The 15213-nt window shown below is 41.0% G+C and overlaps 1 long non-coding RNA gene across 1 annotated transcript in view; it reads right to left on the bottom strand.

Moving 5' to 3' along the window:
- Positions 1-260: 260 nt before the first annotated feature.
- LOC138442529 (uncharacterized) overlaps positions 261-15213 on the bottom strand; it is a 47308-nt gene continuing 32355 nt past the window's right edge. Inside the window, exon 2 of the long non-coding RNA XR_011257765.1 lies at positions 261-2406. This is a non-coding gene — a long non-coding RNA (uncharacterized lncRNA). The remainder of the gene's footprint in view (positions 2407-15213) is intronic.

Raw genomic sequence — 15213 nt, 5'->3', positions numbered from 1 at the left:
CCTTATGCATATCTCTTTTAAAACATCCTAACAAATAATAAGGCCTGCTTTGTGCCAAGCATTGCAGTTTTGGAGAAGGTTAACAGAACATGGTTCTAGCCCTTGAAGGAGAATAATTTCATGGGTGATTATCAGGCAGTATTATCAAGAATGTTTCAGATCCTTTCTTAGAATACAAGCTACCTAAAGTGGGTCTTTTGTCCTCCCATCTTCATATCCCACAGAGGATCCCCTATGGTGCCATGAACTGAGACAATGCGTATTTCTAGGTTGTTTAAGAGAATTCTGTAAAAAAGTGCCTGCCTGCCCTTATACAACATTGTCCAGAAAGGAAGCCCTCCCCTCTCATTCCCAGAATAAGGTAAGTTTCCTTATGATCAGTCAGCAGATACAAATGGGAAAGCTGTGGCTAAAAAAAAAAAAGAGAGATTGTCCCTTCTTATTTTTTAATAATGGGAGAAATGGTGGCTGGAGCAGAAAATGGAAAAGAGGTGAAGGACGTCACAGCTAAGATGTGCTAAGATCAGGAAAAGCCAGGGCAGGCAGTTATTTTCCATAAAAAGGAGGAAAGAGAGAGAGAGAATATGAATGAGAGAGAGGCATAAGAAAAGGAGAGGAGAGGAGACACCTTTCTGTCAGAAGCTAGCAAGAAGTTTTGTTTTGTTTTAAATAAGGAAGATAAGTGGATTTATCAGTTCAGTTCAGTTGCTCAGGTGAGTCTGACTCTGCAACCCCACAGACCAGGCCTCCCTGTCCATCATCAACTCCAGGAGCTTGCTCAAATTTATGTCCTTTGAGTCAGTGATGTCATCCAAGCATCTCATCCTCTGTCGGCCCCTTCTCCTCTTGCATTCAGTCTTTCCCAGTATCAAGGTCTTTTCCAGTGAGTCAGTTCTTCGTATCAGGTGGCCGAAGTATTGGAGTTTCAGCTTCAGCATCAGTCCTTCCAATGAATATTCAGGACTGATTTCCTTTAGGATTGACTGGTTGGATCTCCTTGCAGTCCAAGGGACTCTCAAGAGCCTTCTCCAAAACCACAGTTCAGAAGCATCAATTCTTCGGCGCTCAGCTTTGTTTATAGTCCAACTTTCACATCTACACATGAGTACTGGAAAAACCATAGTTTTGACTAGATGAACGTTTGTTGGCAAAGTAGTGTCTCTGTTTTTTAATATGCTGTCTAAGTTGGTCATACCTTTTCTTCCAAGGAGCAAGTATCTTTTAATTTCATGGCTGCAGCCACCATTTGCAGTAATTTTGGAGACCACCAAAAATAAAGTCTCTCACTGTTTCCATTGTTTTCCCATCTATTTGCCATGAAGTGATGGGACTGATGCCATGATCTTAGTTTTCTGAACATTGAGTTTTAAGACAACTTTTTCATTCCCTTCTTTCACTTTCATCAAGAGGCTCTTTAGTTCTTCACTTTCTGCCATAAGGATGTCATCTGCATATCTGAGATTATTGATATTTCTCCTGGCAATCTTGATTCTAGTTTGTGATTCATCCAGCCCGGCATTTTGCATGATGTACTCTGCATAGAAGTTAAATAAGCAGGGTGACAATATATAGCCTTGATGTACTCCTTTCCCGATTTGGAACCAGTCTGTTGTTCCATGTCCAGTTCTAACTGTTGCTTCTTGACCTGCATACAGATTTCTCAGGAGGCAGGTCAGGTGGTCTGGTATTCCCATCTCTTGAAGAATTTTCCACAGTTTGTTATGATCCACAGTCAAAGGCTTTGGCATAGTCAATAAAGCAGAAGTAGATGTTTTTTTGGAACTCTTGCTTTTTCAATGATCCAGTGGAGGTTGGCAATTTGATTTCTGATTCGTCTGCTTTTTCTAAATTCTACTTGAACATCTGGAAGTTCACAGTTCATGTACTGTTGAAGCCTGGCTTGGAGAATATTGAGCTTTGCTTTGCTAGTGTGTGAGATGAGTGCAATTGCACAGTATTTTGAACAGTTTTTGGCATTGCCTTTCTTTGGGATTGGAATGAACGCTGACCCTTTCCAGTCCTGTGGCCCACTTCTGAGTTTTCCAAATTTGCTGGCATATTGAGTGCAGCACTTTCACAGCATCATCTTTTAGGATTTGAAATTTGGAATTCCATCACCTTCACTAGCTTTGTTCATTGTCATGCTTCCTAAGACCCACTTGACTTCACATTCCAGGATGTCTGGCTCTAGGTGAGTGATTATACCACATGGTTTTCTGGATCATGAAGATCTTTTTTGTATAGTTCTTCTGTGTGTTCTTGCCATCTCTTCTTAATATCTTCTGCTTCTGTTAGGTCCATACGATTTCTGTCCTTTATTGGGCCCATCTTTGCAGGACATGTTCCCTTGGTATCTCCAGTTTTCTTGATGAGATCTCTAGTCTTTCCCATTCTATTGATTTCCACCTGTAAATAATAGACCGTATATTTTATATATAGTGGATTTTTATATACTAAATAAAATATATATACAGTCGGTGTTTTATATACAGTGGACTTTTAGTGCTTTCTTAATATATGCTAAGTGTGGGCAAATGTTGAAAACATTATAGTAAGTGAAAGGAGCTGGTCACAAAAGGCCACGTATTATGTGAGTCTATTTATATGAAGTGTCCATAACAGGCAAATCTGTAGAGACAGAAAGTAAATTTGTGATTGCTAGGGGAGGAGGAAATAGAAGCAACTGCAAATGGGTTATGGGGTTTCTTTCTGGGATGATGTAAGTGTTGTGGAATGAATGTTAATGGTTGGACTAGTTTGTGAACATACTAAAAAAACTATAATTGTACATTTTAAGAAGGAGAGATTCTCTTTTTTCATTGAAATATAGTTGATTTTAAACATTGTATTAGTTTCAGGTATACAGAGAATGACTCGGTTATGCTTATATATGTATACATCTATAGTCTTTTTTGGGTTCTTTTCCATTATAGATTATTACAAGATAATGAATATAGGTCCCTGTGTGGTACAGTGGGTCCTTGTTGTTTATCTATTTTATATACAGTAGTGTGCATCTGTTAACCCCTTATTCTCTATTTATCCGTCCCCCCTTCTCTTTTGGTAGCCATAAGTTTCTTTTTTTTTTAATTTTTATTTTATTTTATTTTATTTTAGTTTTTTATTTTTTAAATTTTAAAATCTTTAATTCTTACATGCGTTCCCAAACATGAACCCCCCTCCCACCTCCCTCCCCATAACATCTCTCTGGGTCATCCCCACGCACCAGCCCCAAGCATGCTGCATCCTTTTCTATATCTATCTGTTATATAAATAAGTTCATTTGTATCATTTATTAAGATTCCACATATAGGTGATATCATATAATATTTGTCTTTCTTTATCTGACTTACTAAAAAAATTAGTATGACAATCTCTAGGTCCATTCATGTTGCTGCAAATGGCAAGATTTCATTTCTTTTTTATAGCTGAGTAAAATTCCATTGTATAAATGAAATGTATATACGTCTTTATCCATTCATCTGTCCATGGACATTTAGATCGCTTCCATGTCTTAGCTATTGTAAATATTGCTGCTATGAACATTGGGGTGCATGTATCTTTTCAAATTCAAATTTTTGTCTTTTCCAGATATGTTCCTAGGAGTGAAATTGCTCAATCATATGCTAACTCTATTTTCAGGGAATTTTTTTGGCCATGTCTTGCAGCTTGTGGGATCTTATTTCCCCAACCAGAGATTGAACTTGCACCCTAGGCAGTGAAAACCCAGTGTCCTAACCACTGAACATCAGGGAATTTCTATTTTCAGTTTTTTTTAAACTTCCATACTGTTCTCCTTAGTGGCTGTACATATTTACATCCCCACAAATAGTGTAGGAGGGCTCCCTTTTCTCCACAACCTTTCCAGTATTTATTATTTGTAAACTTTTTGGTGATGGCCATAAAAAGATTATTTCCAAAGCTTTGTTATCTATCCAAACAACTGAATACAATCTAAAAGTCAAACATTAAAGGTGATTAAATCATGGTACATCCCTCCAAATGGAAAAAATATTTTTGAGGGAATCTAGAGGAATATGGGAAAATATTCATGAAACTACCATAGATGGCCAAAGAAGATACAAACTATATACAAAGTATGATCCCAACTTCATCAAATATAAGCATGGATAAGCAGAGAAAAGATTAGAAGGAAATGCTCAAAATATTTACCAAAGTAGAATTATAGGCTTAGCAAACTTTTGGATCTACTTTTTGGAAAATCCCTTTAACTGGACTGGAACTTTTCATACATAGTGAAGTTAAGTAAAAAGGTAAAAGGCTAAAACTGTAAATGATGGGTGGGCTCAGTACTGGCCACTTGTTATACCACAGGTCAAATACTGATCATGATCTAGCTGACTGTACAGATAGTCAGTCCAATGGCTCTTGACCAGTCCTCTGCCTCTAATCCCTCATGCCTCTGGTCCAGTGTTTCCCAAACTTCAGTCATTCACATGCCATCTTCAGGACTTGCTTATCCACCTATTATTTAATTTTCTCTTTAAATTAACCTACTTTTTCTTCCTAAATAAATGTATTTTAAGAGAAATTTTTGTATCATACTGCAATTTTGAAATTCACAGTTGAATATAACCATTAACACTTTAAAATGTACCCATGCACCTAGGGGTTATATTTGAAACATTTAACCATCCAGAATAGCAGAGGGGCAATGAAAGAGCAGTAATGCTCTGTTGGTTCTTGCTACCTGAGCGGCAGTCCTACACTGCCCACCTAGAATCATCCTGTGTACTGCCAGTGGTACATGTCATCCTGTGTACCACCAGTGGTACATGTAGCATATTTGGATTTTCACCTGCAATCCTGCTACCTTCTTTTGCTAATTTAATCTTCCTAAAATGAAAACCTGCTGTTACTTTTTTGATCAAAACATTTTAATGCCCACTGCCCAGTATTGCTTAGAGCAGAAAACCCAAACCCTTTAATTTGCTCTTCAAAGCCCATGTCATGTGATGACAATCTACCACTAATTTATTCATTTAATGGGTATTTATTTCTTGAACACCCACCATGAGATGTGTCTTTCCAGCTTTATCTTTCTCTACTGCCTTTAACATATTTTAAACTCTAACCACATCTGGACCGCAGAACATGTCTTACTCCTTCCCACGTCTATTCCTTTGCTCATATTATTCCATTCCTCACAGCTCAGGGCCCTTCCACAGCCAGCTACCACCATCTGTCAAAATCCCATAGAGCTCAAATGCTTTCTCCTCCATGAGGCCATCCCTCATTCTTCTGGACCAAAAAGAGCCTCTCCCTGCTCTTCCCTCCCATAACCTCTGACCTCTACAAGGTATTAAAGTGTATCATCATTCTATTCATGCCTGGTTTCACTCCCTTACAACCTAAAGATGTTTCCAAAAACAGTCTTACCTGACCAACTTCCCCCACTCTGTCCCGTGTCTAGTCTGACATCCAGCCCAATCTCTTGCATCATTTAATAACATCTCTTGAACTCAGTATGCAGACTGTTTAAAAAATGCAAATTGGGACTTCCCTGGTGGTCCAGTGGTTAAGAATCTGCCTGCCAATGTAGGGGACACAGGTTTGATCCCTGTTCCAGGAAGATTCCACATGCCAGGGTTGGGGTGAGGGGGGGGCCGGGGTGGAGGGGCCAATTGAGCCCCTGAGCCACAACTACTGAGCTTGCTCTCTACAGCCTGTGAGCCACAACTACAGAGCCCATGCGATTCATTTTCTGAAGCCCTCATGCTCCAGAGCCCACACTCTGCAACAAGAGAAGCCACTGCAATGACAAGTCCATGCACCACAATGAAGAGTAGCCCCCACTCACCACAACAAGGGAAAGCCCGGGTTCAGCAATGAAGACCCAGTGCAGCCAGAAATAAATTTAAAATAAATAATTAAAATAATAATAAATGCAAATTGGCCCTAGGACATACATTTATTAACTTGCCCCTTTATCCAGAGATGCCTTTATTGCAATGTCTTCCAAAACTTTGCACCTGCTTGGAAGGCCACCCTGTTGTATTGTTCCACTGGAGAGCACTGTGGAGCCTGGATAGACTGTCTCAAGACAAGGAAAAGAAAGTGTGGAGAATTGAAGGATCCACCAATCTTATCTGTGCCAAGAAGTTGCAACTAGCACTCCATGTGAAAGATGCCAAGAGGGAGAGTCCCTCGTGAGTCAACCATGGTGCCCATGAAAACAAAGGGAAAACACTTCCAGATGCTTGGCCACCAGGAAACATCGCTGTCATTCTCTCTGAATTTCTGATATAGCAAGAAAGGCCATAAAGAGCTTTGCAAATTTATTTCTTGGGCTTTCAGCCATGTTAAACTTTTACCATTCCCAGTCAAAAACCATAAAATCCGGCTCTAATTAGGCTTCCATAAGGAGCATGACATGAATTCAGAACTTCTTAAATATGCACCTGTCTCAGAGTGGAAAAAAATCCAAAAACTCATGGGAAAAACAATATAAGCAAATCCATCATCCCTTTTAGGGTGTCAAACACTTTGAAAAGAGGCTCCAGGTGGGAACAGCTGTGTTTCCAGTCCCCCTAAGATTCTTTGGCTTTGATTCTTACTGCCACCATCAACCCTAGTAGCTGTTGAGATCTGCTCACTCCTCCTTCAAGGACCTGGTTTATTCATACCCCCAAATTTTCCTTACTCCTAGGCACAGTTAGGATGGAATGTTCAAGAAGACTTCACAGGATGCCAAAGGGCACAAAAGGGAAGTAAATACAAAAGCATAAGAGAGAGGCCAGTTCAGTGGTTTGCAAATGAGCTTCCTTAGGAGACATTCAGCAATGTCTGCAAACATTTGTTATTGTCACAAATAGCTCCCAGCTACTGTACCTACAGTACAATGCTGCTAGTCATCCTACAGTGCTCAGGACAGCCACTGCAGCAAAGGATTATCCAGGCCCAAGTGTCAACAGTGAGGAAATTACAAATCCCTGGTGACAGGCTAAGAACCAAAAGGAGAGATCCCAGCCTTTTGGAGGCAGAGTGTAGCTATCTTGGAAGGCAATTAGAATAAGATAGGGTTGAGACTCAGAAAGTGACTATCTGTGAAGGGTGTCATGTAAAGACCTTCTTCTCACAATCTCTGCTCAGTCATCTTGACATCTCTGCTGTCAAGTCCAAGAGAAAGAGTCTCATTCTATTACCCACCTACACTTCTCACACCCAGTTCTGTAATAGAGGCTCTTAACTAATTGATGACACAATGACTTTTCTCATCCTTCAGGTCTGACCTAATTCCGTATACAGATGACTATGGCTTTACCCTGAGAGGCAACAATATAAACACACATTACACAAAACAATCACCATAGCATTCCTATAACACCAATGCTCCATGCATGACCCAAGCATGTCACTCGGGTACCAGTGGTGTCCAATGCTCAGAGTTCTAGCAGCTGAGCAAAAGTGGTCCAAATATTGTCATGGATAGGAAGTCATCCATCCAGCAAGTGCTGGTTCCAGGCCCTGTGCTAGGCACCTGAGAGAGCCAGACACTGAGCAAGACAGAGATGGACAATAAAAACAAATCAATAAATTGGCAATTATAGTGAGCCATATTCCATGCACAATGCTGTCTGTTTTATGTACACAATTTCAAACGATTATTAACAATCATCCATCAGTTGGGGGCTTCGAAGTTGAGAAAATAGGACCAGAGAAGTCAGGTAACCTTTCAATAGCTGTACTTTTCTTCAATTGTGGAGGCAAGATTCAAGTCCAAACCTGTTTGAAGCCATACCCCGAGTTCCTAATTGCCCCCTGCCTAGTTAGCACACCTTTTATGTCCCTTCAGTGGCAACAACAGAAAGGAAAGTGGGAGTGGGAGAGGGAGGCTGACTCCTCCTTCTCCTGTCTCCTCCTGTACATGCATTGGTTCATTATCTTTGAGTAACTGTTTATTTTTTGCACTGGCAGTTGTATCCAGAGGGAGAGATGGAAGGCCTTCTCCCTCATGGACCCACACCCGCCATCTTGCAGCAAAATAATGCTCTACTGGGAGAATCAGAAGATAAGCAATGAAAATGTCTTTATGTGGTGAACAGACTCAGACAAGACAAGCAAGCCTAATATATCAGGCCGGAAGAGAAAATGAAAGAATATATACCTTAACTGTTTCCACCACAAGAAAGAAATGGTTATGTTGCAGGAAGGCGGACCCCTTCCAGGGCCCGAAACTCGGCTCTTTCCTAACACCTGGAAATGAGTTGTCCAAGGAGACACATGTGCTGACAAAGCAAGAGATTTTATTGGGAAAGGGCACCCGGGTGGAGAGCAGTAGGGTAAGGAAACCCAGGAGAACTGCTCTGCCACGTGGCTTGCAGTCTCAGGTTTTATGGTGATGGGATTAGTTTCTAGGTGGTCTTTGGCCAATCATTCTAATTCAGAGTCTTTCCTGGTGGTGCACGCATTGCTCAGCCAAGGTGGATGCTAGCGAGAGGGATTCTGGGAAGTGGACGGACATGCGGTATCTCCTTTCGACCTTTCCCGAACTCCTCTGGTTGGTGGTGGCTTATTAGTTCCGTATTCCTTATCAAGATCTCCTGTCATAAAACAACTCATGCAGACGGTTACTATGGTGCCTGGCCAGGATGGACGGTTTCAATCAGTGTGCTTCCCCTAACAGTTACTCTGTGCCATGATAGAGATGTTAGCCAATGCTACCAGTGGTAATCACACAGCAACATATAAATGTATGGAATCAACACCTAGTATATCATTAACTTATACAATATTACATGTAAATCACATCTCATTTTTAAAAAGTGATGCACATAGAATAGAAATAGCCAGGAAAAGGGGCCTTCAAACCTCCATCTTCAAAAATGATCCAACATGATCATTTGTGAGGCATGAAGCCCAGAGGTCTGTACCCTGGTCAAAATCCCAACCATGACTTAATCAGGAATGGTTATTAATCTTGTCATATGGACCCACCCAAGGTGCTACTGTTGTTTTCTTGTAGTTGGGAAAATATATTTTTGGCCCTGGAAAAAATAAGAATTGAATAGAGATGAAGAAGCAAATAGAACACATACAACTAATAGCTTTATGTTCACTTTTGGAATCAGTTTTGCAATCACCAAGTTTATTTAAAGGGTTAGAGAACATGCCAGTGGTTTAGCCTGTGACCTCAGTTTGAAAGGTGCAATTGGTTTTTACTTCTAATTTTAACTTGAAAGCAAAAGAAACCTTGAAGAAATATTTAACCGGTACTGAAATGTTTAAGAGGAAAAAAAGGTAACTCTATTTATAAATCTAATTTATGAGTTATCTAACTACTTAGGTTTTGCTTGTTAGGTCATAAATTTGTCTTGTTGGGCATTTGAGGCACTTAAGAAAATTAAATATATTAAATGTACAAATGCAATTTAAAATATTTAAGGGAATTTAATTAAGTTTATAACTGTGACCAATATGTGGGGGATTTAATCTGTTGAAACTGAGTTAATCTACCATTAACCTGAGAACAATTAAAGATGACTGTTCTCATTTTATTAGGTTTATAAAAAGTCTAACAAGATTTCTAAATTTAACATTAAGGCTTAAGAAAACTTTTAATTTTTATAATTTAAACATTTGCAATTTCAAATAGAAAATAAGAAATCTTTTCTAGACCAAAAAAAAAAAAAATCCTTCCTTGAGCTTTAAAAAACTCAAGTGACAAATTGTAAAGACTTGGAGTGTTTTCTAAACTTTTTCAAGGGCTCTGGAAGAATAGGTGACAGTTGATGTTGTCTACTGCAAACATATATTTGCTTTGGCATCTTATATATTAGTGCCAAAAGTAAAGTTTGCACCATTCTGAAATACAGCAGGATCCTATCTATGGTCCTTGCCCTCCATGTCCTCCACCTGCCTTTTGTCTGTGGAAAAACTTTAGCCAAAGAATAAGCTTAATCAGAGAAGTGAGAAAATGCAAAAACAAAGGAAAACAGTCTAACAAGACTAAATAATGATATATCTGTATCGTCGCGCTTAGTTGTATCTGACTCTTTGCCATGTGGGTCGTAGCCCCCTGGGTCTTCTGTCCATGGGATTCTCCAAGCAAGAATACTGGAGTGGGTTGCCTTTTCCTTCTCCAGGGGATCTTCCCGACCCAGGGATCAAACCCAGGTCTCCCATATTGCAGACAGATTCTTTACCCCTGAGCCACCAGGGAAGCCCTTAAATAATAATAGATCAGTTGTTAAGCATAATTAAGGGCCTTTAGTTCCTTCTCAAGGGCTATAGATAATATTTTGAGTCATATCCTGTGAGCTGTCTTACAGATACTGACAGCCCCACCAGGTGGAAGAAGCTAACCACATGGTGACTGGACTGTAGCCATGATGTAAGATGCCACAGTTCCAAGAATCAGCCTCAAGGAAATGGGAACAGACCGACTCTGGAACTTAAGGCTAATTGTCCTTTAAACAATCAAGATGACACTGGTCGGACCATTGATGATCAGTTTCCAGAGAACTATCAGAGCTGACTGTGCTGTTTCTGCATGCAGCCCCCTCCTTCAACCTATGAAAGTTATTGCCTCCTGATTGTCAGGGTGAGGGGAGGAAGCTTTTCGACAGATGTCTGACCTCCCCACCTCATTGCCACATCCAAAATAAAGCAAACTTTCCTTTCCACTAACTTTGCCTCTTTACTGGCTTTTGAGCAGTGAGCAGCTGGATCCCACTCTGGTTGCAATTCCACAGTACACTTTTTAATGCGAAAATATTTTCCCTTAAAACCTTCCAGAAAAGTTAACATTCCAAGAAGATGCACCATGCTCACCCAACAATTTCATACACTTCCTGACATTCTTCTCCAGGGGACAAGTACCCTGTTGGAGGATCAGGAGATTACTCTACCAGTCCAGCTCTAATGGAGAATATCATTCATATGAACATCCCTGACAGGAACTCTCTAGCCTGCTGCCCCACCCATCTCATCCTTCTCTCCATCCCAGGGTTTCTATTGTGAGAAAGCTGTCCCTTTCAGGCATCATGCATTTGGGATCTTTTATCAGGGCAAAGGAGAAGCTGATAACAAGCCAGCTCTCTTCCACCACGCCCATCCACAATCACTGTCTTGAGTCCTTCAAATGAGATCAGACTTCCCTGGCCCCACTGGAAACCACCTGTGCTGGCGATTAAGGTATTGTTTCTCAGTTCCAAACCCACCGTTTCATAACCTGCTTTGTGATGCCATGGCTGGACTCTTCACACAAGCTTTTCCTTTTGCCTGCTTGCTCCCCTGCTGGGTTCTGTCCACTGAGGGTCCTAGAGAGACTGTGAGCCCAGCAGTGGGCATTTGCCCCAGCAGTAGTAGCTCTCCCAGACTCCAGCGTTTTCAACATGCCCAGAACCAGTCTCACTTTACCCTTTCAGAGGTGCCAGCACCTTCTGGGCTTCTTTCTCAGGGATCTGCCTGCCACTCCAAGAGGCTCCTCCTCTAAATTTCTAGGTTTTGCTAATCCTAGCTTCTTCCTTTCCTTCCCACAGTTCCAAGTGGTGGTCAGTACTTCCTGTGGTTATTATCTTTCCTTTTGCCCCATCAGCCCTCCAATACCTATTCCATATATTATACTCCCTCTGTTATAATAGCCAATGTGGCGTCTGTTTTCCTGGCTAGATCCTGATTAACGCCACTCTCAGTTGCCCACTCCTGTTCCCCCATTAACAGTCTTGACCCAGCCCTGCAATGTGCGAGGAAGAGGAGTGCACCCCAAATCTCTGTGCACCTGGGTTCCACCATCCATTGGCACTTGGCAGACAAGGCAGCAGGTAGCTTGGCGCTCTATCATTTGTTTCAAAGTCAGAGGAAGTACCTTCTATGTATCTTTAGCGTACACAAGAAATTTTTCATTCAAAAATCTGTATGTTTGATTAGGAAGAATCCCTATAAAAAATCTTATAAAAGCCCTAGAACTCATATTGTAATTATGGTTCAGTTCTTCCCTGTTATGTTTATACTTGATTTGGACTCCCCCACCCCAAGCAATCCCCTGAGGAAGGCAGGGTGAGCATACCATCTCCATTTAACCAGGAAGAATCTAAGGGGGCATTCCCTTTCTTGCCATGCTCTCACTTAGACGAACTACTAGCAGATCAAGTAGCTAAGTCTATTTCTTCTCTGTAATGTCTCCAGGATATGCTCAATAAAACTGTTTCTGAATTCATTTTCTGCTACTGCATAACAAATACCACAAACTCAGTGGCTTAAAACAATACCCCTTAGTTATCTCCCCTTAATTATCTCACTGTTCTGTAGGTGAAATGTCTTACATGACGTGGCTAGACTTCCTGATTTCAAAAAGTTCAAGTAATTAGGTCAGGGCCACCTGGATAATCTCCCTTCCTTAAGATACACTGTGCCACATGATACAATCTAATCACAAGAGAGTGTGCGTGCTAAGTGGTTTCAATTGTGTCCAACTCTTTGTGACCCCATGGACTGTAACCTGTCAGCTCCTCTGTCTGTGGAATTCTCCAGGCAAGACTACTGGAGTGGGTTGCCATGCACTCCTCCCAGGGATATGGGAAGCCCAATCATAAGAGCAAAATGTACCAATTCACAATCCTGAAATTATGCAGAGTGTTTACATCAGGGACAGGATATCTCGGCAGCTTCCTAGAATTGTACCTAATGCAAGGTATCTTTTCCCCACAGTGTTAAGAGTGAACTGTTACATCAGAATAACTTAAAATACTCATTAAAACTGAAGAATCTCTGGTCATACCACAAACCTCTGATTGGGGGGATTGGGTCCAGAAATCAGTACTTTACTTCTCAGATGATTCTGATGCTCACTTGAATTTGAGAATTCAAAAATTAGATATTAGCATTTCATCATCAGCCTGAGTTAGAACACAGCATCTTACCTACGTCTTATGGAGCCAGAGCTGCATATTCCCTAGTGGATGATGTGATGCGCCGCCAGATTCCCCAGTTAGGACTTAGGTGCCTAACTGCCGAAAGCCGGTTCCTGACAACTCCCAGCCGAGTCCCTCTCCAGGAAGTTCAGAAGTGAGCTGCCTGGCCCAGGTGCACCCTTCTTGAGCAGCCCATTTCCAATGACTGGTCCTTGAGAAGAACAAATACCCACCCCGTCCTCACCTCAACTTGGGACGTATAAGAAGGGCCAGCCCAGCTTCAGCCCTCCCTCTGAGATCCACTCAGGAGGCCTCTGTTGTAGGCACAGTTCAGCTTCTCTGATTGGTCCTTCCTGCTTCCCTCACTCCATCACAGGCATTCTGAGAACACTCCTCAAGGTACTTCTGCTCCCAACCCTCCATCTCGGTCTGCTTCCAGGAAGTCAGACCAAGGTCGCCTTCCATACAGTGTGCTGGAGATCTGTAGCTCTATTTCAGATCTTACCCCCAGTCTATCCTTTTGTTTCCATCTCCACTGCTACTGCTGCAAACCAAGCCACCACTGCAGTCACTGCCACTCCTCGCCCCCACGCCCTCCAACACACTCCACTCTACACGGCAACCCCAGAGAGTTACAGCCCTCTCTGTTGCTTTGCTCTCTATTTCTTCCATTAGAATGTAAGTTTGAGGAAGGCAGGGCCTGTTTTTTGTGGTTGTAACTGTTCACTGCTATGTGTATCCACACTAAGTCGCTTCAGTCTGTCTGACTCTTTGTGACCCTGTGGACCATAGCCCACCAGGTTCCTCTGTCCATGGGATTCTTCGGACAAGAATACTAGAGTGGGTAGCCATTTTTTTCTCTAGAGGATCTTCCTGACCCAGGGATCAAACTCATGTATCCTGTGTTGCAGGCAGATTTTTTACCATCTGAACCACCAGGGTTCACCACTATATACTTGACATAAAGTAAATGCTTGTAAAATCAATTAATGGACTAAACCACCGAACTCCCACTGATTCCAGAAGTCAGCACAAGATACTCAAGTACAATAAATTAAGATTAGAAAATGGACTTTGTGTTTTTCTCTCCAGAATTAATGACATGAAGTCTATACTGTTGCTTTCATACAGGGACTTTTCTTCCAAAAAAAATTTTTTAAGCCTATGAGATTTTAGGTTACTTTTGGAAAATATCAGAAAAGGGGAGAAAATTTGGCCCCTGATTCACTTTGGATCCTAGAATCCAATTGTAATATCTTTTCTTTTATATAATAGTTGTATTCCAGCAAAATAAGTTATATTAATATCAGAAGAGTAAATCTTATTCTCTCAATGACTGATAAAATTAGTGGTGTATTTCCTGAGTGAGTGGAAGGTCATTTTTTGCTAGAACCAAGAGAAAGCTCTTTAGGAAACACATGAGCCTCTTTTGGTATAAGTCTATAAATTTTAATGTCAGAAGAGTAGTGGGTTTATTTAAAATGGAGGATATCTTTATAATGTAACTTACTAAATGAACTAGAGAAGTGAAATGCACTCAGATCATTTTTACTGATAGCTTCCTTTTTTAAAACATACTAATCTGAATGGCAGTAATTAGAGAGGAAGTGGGGACACATTCACCAAGCCAGTTGTTTCTGAGGATTCAGGAAAAGACCGTTTTGGAATGTCTACTATTAAGGAAAAAAAATATCCTCTGGGTAATCAGAATGATTCATATGACTTATAAGTTATCAGTTGTCAGCCTTGGCTTTTTCCTCAAGAGGGAAAACCTTACACCAAAAGCTACATGACATCACTGTCAACTTAAATGTAAAACTTTGAGATCATGAAAAAAAAAAAAACAATTCCTTGATCAGAGCAGACTTGTGTGACATACAGAGAATGACATCCTGCCGACTGCAAACCCATCAATGGCATTACTGAGCACCCACTGTGCACAAATCAGGTGTTACACCAAGTTACAAACTCATCAATAACAGAAAAACCCATCGTGGTGTCACATGGACCTAGTTATCCTGCCTAGGTGCCAACATCAGACTGAGAGCCCTTAAATTTATTAGAACCCATAGCCAAGGAAGAAATTGAAAACATTTTCAGACAATTGCCTTTATAAGTGGGCTTTAACATCAAGCAGTCGTACTGCCCATGTTTTAACACTGCCAACAAATGATGAATTCCAATGCAATTGCTCCAGAAAATAAGAGAAGAACCACTCAATTTATTTCATGAAGCTAACACAATGGATAACACACCTTGTCATAACCAGCTCACAAAAAAGAGAAAACATGAAAGCAACATTTCTTCCTGAGAGCCTTTTGGTATAACTTTGCCAAAT

Source organism: Ovis canadensis, chromosome 6 (genome assembly GCF_042477335.2).
Source record: "Ovis canadensis isolate MfBH-ARS-UI-01 breed Bighorn chromosome 6, ARS-UI_OviCan_v2, whole genome shotgun sequence".
Lineage (NCBI taxonomy): Eukaryota > Metazoa > Chordata > Mammalia > Artiodactyla > Bovidae > Ovis > Ovis canadensis.
Note: the sequence above shows the minus strand (reverse complement) of the source record. Positions and strands in the feature narration are given on the sequence as shown.